The sequence below is a fragment of the Lathyrus oleraceus genome, chromosome 7 (assembly GCF_024323335.1).
Source record: "Lathyrus oleraceus cultivar Zhongwan6 chromosome 7, CAAS_Psat_ZW6_1.0, whole genome shotgun sequence".
NCBI classification, from domain to species: Eukaryota; Viridiplantae; Streptophyta; class Magnoliopsida; order Fabales; family Fabaceae; genus Lathyrus; species Lathyrus oleraceus.
This window is the reverse complement of record NC_066585.1, coordinates 207,934,422-207,943,687: the sequence shown is the minus strand read 5'-3', so window position 1 is coordinate 207,943,687 and position 9,266 is coordinate 207,934,422. Positions and strand designations below refer to the sequence as shown.

Here is a 9,266-nt window from a genome sequence, read left to right as displayed (position 1 = left end):
GAGAGAAGTTGAAAACTCAAAGTCATCTCCCTTTTCATTTTTTATTATGAAAATGTTTTGATTTAATCGGGGTTTGGAAGTTTGTAGAGGAACGACAATTATTTGACTGCCCAAGTAAGAGAACTTGTATTCAAATAGTCGAGGAGAAAAATTGAAGACTCAAAGTTATCTCCCTTTTGGTTTCTTGTTATAAAAGGATTTGATTTGTTTGTGCTTAAATGGATTAGAAATGACGACCATTTGACTAACCGAGTAAGAGAACTCGTATTCAAATAATCGAGGAGAGGAGTTGAAAACTCAAAACCATCCCCTTTTTCATTTTCAAACGAAGTGTTATTTTAAATGTGATTAAGTATTTTAATTTAACTTTCGATGTCGGATCAAGGTTTTAAAATTGCATTCTTGTAAATGAATTGAATTTATTTGGTGAATAATCCATTTGATCGATTAATTAAAACCAAATAGGTCTCATAGTAAGAAGGCCCAAGAGTAAGCCATGTGGGGTTGATGGCGATGCTTTTACAAGCGATCGACTTACAGAGGTGTTTTAAAAATGGGCTCGACTTTGAATCGAGAAATATGTGATTTATTTTGAAATATGTCATTTCGTATACACTCGAGGTTCGATATAAACAAATAGATAAAAAATAATCATGCACATACACCCCTCAGGATAAATAAACATCTAAATTATGGAGGACACTTGTGATTCTATAATCAATTAATTAATTGAATGTTTAACGAATTATTTTATTTCAATTAAATAATAAGTAGTAATAAAAAAAATGAATATAACCAAATAATTAAATATTAATAATGATAACAACCATATAATTGTGTATTTACTAAAAAATAATAGTAATAATAATAGTAATGTAATTACATATTTACTATATATATATAAAAAAAATATTAACAATAGTATAATTATAATTTCAAAAATAAAAAATAAAAAAATAAAATAAATAAACCAAAGTGGTTGCGCACACAATTTTCATAAAAAAAATGAGTAATTACTTACATTTAACTAATAAATGGTGATAATGATATTAAACTTAATTAATTAATTAATTAAATAGTAAATAATTCCATTATTAAATAACTATGATAGTAAGATTTTAGTAATAAAAAAATAAAAATCATGCTTTAAACAAATAAGTTTAAATTAAACCTAGGCTAACACAAAAATAAAAATAAAATGGGCCCTGAAATGTCTCCTAAGCCCATTAGGGCGCATGACCCTTAAAGGAGATAGATGGGCTTTTTTAAAACCAGCCAAAGCCCAAGTGGGCGCATATTGATAGGGAGGAATGGGCCAAAATCGTAAGGCCCAAAGACACCTCTACCTTGGTCCAGCCGAAACCCTAGTTGGGATCCAAACGGATTCCCCTAATTTTGCAGGAAAATGAAAAAAAAAGAATAAAAGCTTTTCCATTTTCCCAAGATTACTGAAATAACGCGTTTTCCAAGAAGGAAAACTCCAGCATCCACACGTTCATCTCACCTACTCGGTTGTTTCTCTCTCTGAAATAAATTTCTGATATCCCTTTTTTAACAGCGACCAAACCCTATCTTCTCCCACAAAAAGAAAACCAAAGAAGAACACCGACGCGCCCACCCTAGGGTCAAGGATGAACACCTTATGGTGTTCATCATTACCATCTCAAAAGAAAACGCATCTACAGAATAGAAGTTCTTATGCAAACCTTCAAACAACAAAGAATCCATCCAGACAAACACATCTACACAAATAAATTTTAGCAAACAAGCGGCAAAACAATGAGGCAGTGATTGAATGTAAAGTGCAGACAAACCAAACTTCGACCCTTATCCCCAATCAACACCCTTCGACCCCGATTTCACGGTTTCCCTAGAATAACGATAACATGAGGGAAGGAGGCGTGATTCGACATTATTTAAGCAAGTTTAGATGATACCAAGATGGCTTACAGGTAGTTAATCTTTTCGAGTCTTTTCGATATGCTTTTCCTTTCTCTTCCTTTCGCCTCTATCGTCACTGTTATCGTCGTGGTAATGGTTTTCTTTTGGCAATTCGTGGCTTAGCTTAAGTTTGTTGAGTTTCACTGTGAAAACTTTTTAGGACTTTCAGAAAATATTGCTCTATTCTCGTGTTTTTCTTTAGGGGTTTAGAAAAATTCATGTGTCCTTTGCTGTTGTGTTCTTATGCGTGTTTATGAAGAATTTTCAAGTCTTAAAAAAAACTCCTTCCTTTTTTCGATTTTCTCATCCCAGATTATGTGGGATTTGATTTGTTCTTATTTAAGCCATTGTTGCAATGCCTTTTCAGATGTTCCAATTAATCCTCTGGATAAAGCTTTGAACTTAGTAATTTAATTAGTTGTTTTTCAGTTTTTTAAGTGCTTTTAAAAAGTGCTTTTTAAATAAGCTGTTTTTCTCTACAGGTTATAGCTCTGAGATGATCTAATGGAATGGAAGGTGGCTGCTCCAAGCTTCAAGACAACCTGTTTTCGTGACTAAGTCCAAAGTGATTTCATCCTAATTGCTTGGTTTTGGTCATTAGGAACCTATTTCCATCTGTAGCAATTTTTTCACTGTAATTACTTAGTTTAGTTTTTTTTAGACAAAATGTGTGTTTGGATTATTTGGGACTTATTGAATTAAATTTTAATTATGTAATTACCTTTTAATCTTTCAAATTTTAACTCAATATTTATTTATGCTAATCATTCAACTTTTAAAAACAATACACTTCTAACTTAAGTATAATGACTTAATCTAAAGAACAACATAATTCTAATCTTAAACACAAAAACTAAGTATAGTAATTTAATTTTAAAAAAAAACACAATTCTAATTTAAACACAAAAATCTAAATGTGGGACTTTTAATTTAAAAAAAAACAACACAATTCTATTTTAAATATAAAAATCTAAATATGGAACTTTTTAATTTAAAAACAACACAATTCTATTTTAAATACAAAAATCTAAACACGGGACTTTTAATTTAAAAAAACACAATTCTATTTTAAATACAAAAATCTAAACATGAGACTTTTAATTTATAAAAAAACACAATTCTATTTTAAATACAAAAATCTAAACATGGGACTTTTAATTTTAAAAAAAACACAATTCTATTTTAAATACAAAAATTTAAATATGAGACTTTTAATTTTAAAAAAACACATACATGTTTCTAAAAAATGCAAATTTAATTTAGGAACCCATGAAGAACTTAGAACTTGGTATAAATATTTGGGATGTGTAAATGGACTAGTAAATAGTGATCATAGAAATAATAACATGGCTCTGAATACTTACTAATAAAAAATAAGTTTTGGATTAGTAATGTAAAAGATTCAAACCATATTTTAGATTATGGACACACTTATGCAAATAGGTCTTTGAAATAAAGAGATCTCATGGGTAAACCACAAAGGACCGGACAAAATTGGGGTATGACAACAACCACGAACTAATCTAAATACATATGGAAGATTTTTTTCATGTACTCCATGAACACTCCAGGCGCATTAGACACTTCAAACATCATCACTGAGTACTCGTAATGACCATACCTCGTTTAGAAAGCAGTCTTCGGAATATCTTCCGGCTTCACATGGATCTGATGATAACCCGAATGCAAATCGATCTTACTAAACACACAAACACCTACCAACTGATCCATCAAATCATCAATCCTCAAAAGTTGATGCTTGTTCTTGATAGTCACCTTATTCAAGTGTCGGTAGTCCACACTTATTCTAATACTACCATTTTTCTTCCCTACGAACAACACCAACGCATCCAACGACGAAACACTCAGTCGAACAAACTTTTTCTCAAGAAGATATTCTAATTGCTTCTTTAGTTCACACAACTCTGAAGCAGACAGTCTAAAAGGAGTCATCAATACAGGACTAGTACCAAGTACTAACTCTATAGTAAACTCAACTTCACGCTCCGACGACAAATCACTGATATCATCTGGAAACACTTCTGGAATATCGCACACCACACGTAATTCACCAATCATAACTTTACTTTCAGCCTTCATAGAAGCTAATATTATAAACACCTCAGCCTCCTCATTTCACGAGTTCATCCACTTGCTTAGCAGACACAAACAACTCATCACTTGTATCAAACTTTGGAAATGACACTGTCTTATCGTAACAGTTGATATGAACATTGTTGACTCTAACCAGTTTATTCCAAGGATAACATCAAGATTTCTCAAAGGTAGACATATTAAAAATCCATACCAAAACTCTTACCGTAAATAGTAAGTGGATAATTCAGACAAACCCACAAAATGGTTACTAGACCTATAGTCGGGGTATCAACAGTCATATTCCCATCCATAGAAGACAATTTCAAACCCAACCTCTCATCACAATTAAGCGAAATAAACTAATGTGTTGCACCCATGTCAATAATAGAAAACAATGGAATACTATATATAAAACGCGTACCTCGAATCAAACGGTCAACATTAGTAGTCTATGATCCTGATACAATAAAGAGTTTCCGTCTAGACTGTTCCTTCTTCAGTTTCTGATGATTGGTACTGATATGACCATGTTCATCACATTTATAACAAGTCATCCCAACACTCTTGCAATCCGCAACATGGTGACCCGTCTTCCCACATATAAAGCATCTCAGAACATTATTCTTGCACTCATTAGCATGTTGGCCTAACTCGCCACACTTGAAGCACTTGACAGAAGCAAGAGTCTTTCCCCACTTGGATTTTTCTCATCTATAGCTCTCTGCTTCCCTCTGTCAATTAGAGCATTGCATGGCTTCCCCTATATCGGTTCGTTCATTTCCTCTCACTAATGCTTTTGTAGTGAGTGGACCTAGCCCTGCAATCTTCATCATAAATCCTACACTTGTTCACCAAGTAGGAAACCTGTGAATCTCACGATAGCCAATACCCTACTTAATCTCAGGTCGCATAACTTTCTCAAACTTAATGCACTTCAACCCCTCCACGGTTGCACCATTGTACTTAGGGCAGAACTTCACATGTTCCTTAAACTTGGCGGCATACAGAAAATCAATTTATGATATTATTTAAAAAAGATGATTTTCTACAAGCATGCAACATAACAATACAAAAAATATTAAAATGCATGGGTTTTATCTAAGGTTGGTTTTACTTGTTTATTTACAGGAAAATTTCATCACAAGCAATATATAATTAAAGCACTCAACAAAATATAGAGATAAAAAAAGAGAAGAGTATACCAATCTGAAAATTATCGGAGGAAGAATCCACATGGGTAGGCTTCGTTTTCTTTCTCTCTTTCTCTTGTTCTTTCTATTTCTTTTGTTGATGCTTCTTGTTCCTTGCTGCGAGGTTGTTTTGGATTGGTTGTTGGACTTCACAGATGGAGCTTAGGATTTTAGGATTTAGTTGTTGTTGTTCTTCGATGTGAAGAGCAACAACTTTAGGGTTGTGAATTCGGAAATTGTGGATGGTTTTTTTATGAAAATGTGTATGTTATTTATAGTGTAACCACTAGGTCAAGAATTAAATTTGATTTGTCAGATTAGGAAGTTTTGTATGTGATTTTATTTGATTTGATATAATTTATTTATTTGTGACTAAGCTAATGAATTTGGATGGATTCATGGACCATGCAAATGTAACAACAAAAATATGAACGAATTTGATTTTTTTAATAATTTTTAATATAATAATAATAATAATAATAATAATAATAATAATAATAATAATAATGTAATAATTTGAAATAATAACCAAAATTATCTAATCAACTTGAAAAATAGTAATAATAAAAATAATAAACCTCTTTTCATTTTTTTGATTTTGTTTGGACTAAAATACATTAAAATAAATAAAGTACTAATTATTAAAAGATAATTAAATAGAAATCCGAAAATAAATACAAAAGTGCAATTTTTAATTTTAAAATAATGTAAAAGAAGATAAAACATAAAATTGGGTTATCCCATTCATTAGAGATAGAATGCAACTAAAACCCATATAATAGTAAAATATCTGGACAAAATTGGGGTATAACAATTATCCCTATTTAATTAAGTACAAGAAGACCCGAATTTTGTCTCTTAAGAGGAACATGGTGGTGAAATGATCTGTATGGAGGACTAACTTCGTCGAGGATTATGGGCAAACACTCATCCACAAGTTAATGTTGTACATTCAAATCTTGAAATTGTTCCGATGATCCCCGAGTAGAACTTGGAATGAAATGGACTCTCTGCTTGGATGTAGAAAGGATGCCAAAGAGAACGGGATGTACAAGCATCATAGAGAATGAAAAGATTTGGACGAGGCTAGATAAGATCGAAGTATTTCGGACAGACCTGAGATGCTTGGAATGTTCTAGAAGGACCATAGATTATTGAAATGTTCGAACAGATCATAGATGATTGAAATGTTTCGGACATACCATAGATGATTGAAATGTTCTAGACGGACCAGAGGTAATTGAAATATTATGAATGGACGAGAGGTAATTGAAATGTTTCGGACATACCAAAGATGATTGAAATGTTCCGAACGGACCAGAGATGATTGAAATGTTCCATACGGGCCAAAGGTAATTGAAATATTCTGAACGAACGAGAGGTAATTGAAATGTTCCGAATGGAGCAAAGATGATTAAAATGTTCCGGACGGACCAGACATGACTGGAATGTTTCAGACGGACCAGAGGTAATGAAGAAAGATTTCCATACGGGTCAGATTTAATGGAAAGGTTTCCGGACGAACTGGATTTAATAGAATGATTTTCGGACGTACCAGATTAAATGGAAATATTTCTGGACGGACCAGATAATAGATTGATTTATGGATGGACCAGATAATGAAAAGATTTCTGACGGATCAGATAATAGAGAAATTTTTGGATGGACCATATAATGGAGAAATTTCATGAGGGACCAGATATGGAGAAATCTTCAGACGGACCAGATAATGGGGAAATTTCTGGACATACCAGATAATGGAGAAATTTTCGGACGGACCAGATAATGGAGAAATTTTCGGACGGACCAGATAATGGAGAAATTTCCGGACGGACCAGAGATATGTGGATGCTTTGGACAAGGCCATGGAGAAATGAGGTTCTTACCAAAATGGAGATCGGTACCTTAGTCGAAAAAGAGAGACGGCCACCTCGGGGCTGAAGTAAAAATGACCAACACGGGAATTGAATAGGTAGCTCGTTACTAATGCAGGGATTAATGCATAGATAAATGATTTGTTGGGGATACATAAGGTTGCTTACGATCGAGTTAGTGTGAGTCTTTAGAATGATCCTTCACTAGGGAAGGTTCTAGCATAATTCCTTAGGGGAAAGTTTGCTGGGTAGCATGCTGCAAATGAGACCTTGTGAGGAGGTCTACTGAGGAAGTTAATAAGCCTACTTGCTGAAATAAGCTTGCTTGGGGATCGCAACCGTTTTTAGCTGGGGATTTTTTGTAAGGTACATTCGTTGGGATGAATGGTAAGAAAGGGATAAGTCTAGTCAGAGAGGTGTCACCAACTTAGCTAGGGATTGATTTTGGATTTTTCAAGGTATTCTGACCCTTGTGTTATATCATGCGTGCATGTTTTGTTATGTATACATGTTTGGAATTTTATGGTGTAATGTTCCATATTAATGGATATGCTATGATTCATGAATGAAACTTTGATAGTGATTCATCTGTGAATGATTGGACCTATGAGGATGTCGGCCTCCCGACACTCCTGCCTTTGTTGTAATTTGAGGAAGTGTAATGGATGTGGGCCATGTTGATGTCTCATGTTTCAAATGTATCTTGGCAAGCTGTTCCAGCTCGTGTTTGTGTTTATTAGGTCGAAGTGACCTATAGGGTGACTTGATGTCTTGTGCTTCAGGCATAGTGGTGAAAACTATGGATTTTCCTTATACATCTTTTGAATCAAACGCTTTTTATTATTATGGTCTCATATAATTTTAATGTCATGTTTATAAAAAATAATGGTCATTTTTTGCAAACAAGCTAAAAAAAGACATAATGGAGAAAACTTTATGAAAAAGAAATTTTATTAATGACTGTGTGGCCTGTGAATAAGCAATAATACAATATGATGCAATTCCTAAAAGAGGTAATTACAGCAGTAAAAAAAAAGAAATGGAAATGGAATTGAGTTTCGACATTGTTATCTTCATTATGTCTTAAATAATCTCAATGTTTTGTTTCTGAGTAGAATGATTGGATGAGCCTTTCGTGGATCACAATCTTTTTGCCTTTTTATTTGATAGAATCCCTAATTTTTGTCTGGATCGCCCTTTCGGGTTTTTAATCCACCAGAATGAATTTACTTTTTTGTGTGTCCCTAATTTTTTCCTGGACCGTTCTTTCGGGTTTTTGCAGTCCACCGGGATGCCCATTTTTGCCTAAGTCGATGTTTTTGGATTTTTGACTTAGTCGGCTCATTTTTTTAGGCATAATATTTCTTGAATGCGTTTGAATTCAGTGGATGTGGCAATTTTCACCGTCCATTGGCATGATTATTATAGCCCCTCCAAAAAAGACTATTTTTACGACATATGGACCTTCATATTTGGGTGTCACTCTCAACGCGAATCTAAGCGAGACAACATGATCTTCTTTAGTACCAGATCACCTTATTGGAATACTCGAGGACGAACCTTCTTGTCAAATGCCATTTTCATCCGCTTTTGATACAATTGCCCATGGCACAAAGCTGTTGTAAGACCCTAATTTTGACCCTAAGATCCCTCATGGCATCATGTTATTGCACAAGTGCATTGCCTCAAGGATCATAGCATGTTTGACTCCTTAACCCTAGGGGTGGGACTTGTTTGAGTGTTTTGAGACCACCAATCATGCTTGTATTGTATATTATTGCTTTTATTATTTGATTGCTAACTGTCATACCCCAAAATTTGCCCGTTAATCTTTCAAGACACTCTTAAGGCACCCCAACTTATTTTTCAAGGCATTGACCCTAAAAGAACAAAGGCCCAGCTCACAGGTGGCCAAACCGAGGAAATGACTCCAACTGGCATGCTCGCTAGGCGAGCAAATCCTTCGCCTAGCGAAACCCTCGCTATACCGCTCGCCTAGCGAAGCTTGCGGATATCACAAAATTCTAGGCTTCATTCTGAGCCCATTAGGTCACAAAAAGAGCATTATAAATAGCAGAGCTTCATTCAGGAAAAGGGGAACGAAAACGAAACAAAGACGGAAGATAGAGAGAAGGCACAGCAAACCCTGGAGGCTAACCCAGAG

The 9,266-nt window shown here is 34.1% G+C and overlaps 1 long non-coding RNA gene across 1 annotated transcript; it reads left to right on the top strand.

Moving 5' to 3' along the window:
• The first annotated feature begins 1,466 nt into the window (after positions 1-1,466).
• Positions 1,467-2,661, top strand: LOC127108161 (uncharacterized). The gene is made up of 2 exons (XR_007795972.1): positions 1,467-1,952; positions 2,424-2,661. It is a non-coding gene; the product is annotated as an uncharacterized LOC127108161 (long non-coding RNA).
• The last annotated feature ends 6,605 nt before the right edge of the window (positions 2,662-9,266 follow it).